This window comes from Bison bison, unplaced genomic scaffold (assembly GCF_000754665.1).
Source record: "Bison bison bison isolate TAMUID 2011002044 unplaced genomic scaffold, Bison_UMD1.0 scf7180017864331, whole genome shotgun sequence".
Taxonomy (NCBI): Eukaryota; Metazoa; Chordata; class Mammalia; order Artiodactyla; family Bovidae; genus Bison; species Bison bison.
Genome location: NW_011494903.1, coordinates 9,825,121 through 9,825,487, shown reverse-complemented (window position 1 = coordinate 9,825,487; position 367 = coordinate 9,825,121). Strand labels below are relative to the sequence as shown.

Below are 367 nucleotides of genomic sequence, written 5' to 3'. Positions count from 1 at the left end.
GTCCTGTGATTCATGGGGTCGCAAAGAGTCAGACACGACTGAGCGACTGAACTGAACTGAACTGAACTCATTTTTCCTGGAAGTCTAGAGAGGCAAGATTTCAAGGCTTTACCAGGTAGTTTAGTACCTATGCAGTGTGATCAGCAGAAGTCTTCTGAACTTCTAAGGCCTCGTGGCACAGTGGTAGAGCGTCTGACTCCAGATCAGAAGGTTGTGTGTTCAAATCACGTCGGGGTCACAGTGTTATTTTGGACTTCCCTGGTGGCTCAGACGGCAAAGCATCTGTCTACAATGTGGTAGACCCAGGTTCGATCCCTGGGTTGGGAAGATCCCCTGGAGAAGGAAATGGCAATCCACTCCAGGACTA

At 49.3% G+C, this 367-nt stretch overlaps 1 non-coding gene across 1 annotated transcript; it reads left to right on the top strand.

The window, feature by feature from the left end:
* Nucleotides 1-166: 166 nt before the first annotated feature.
* On the top strand, nt 167-238 carry TRNAW-CCA. The gene has a single exon. It is a non-coding gene; the product is annotated as a tRNA-Trp (tRNA).
* Nucleotides 239-367: the final 129 nt, after the last annotated feature.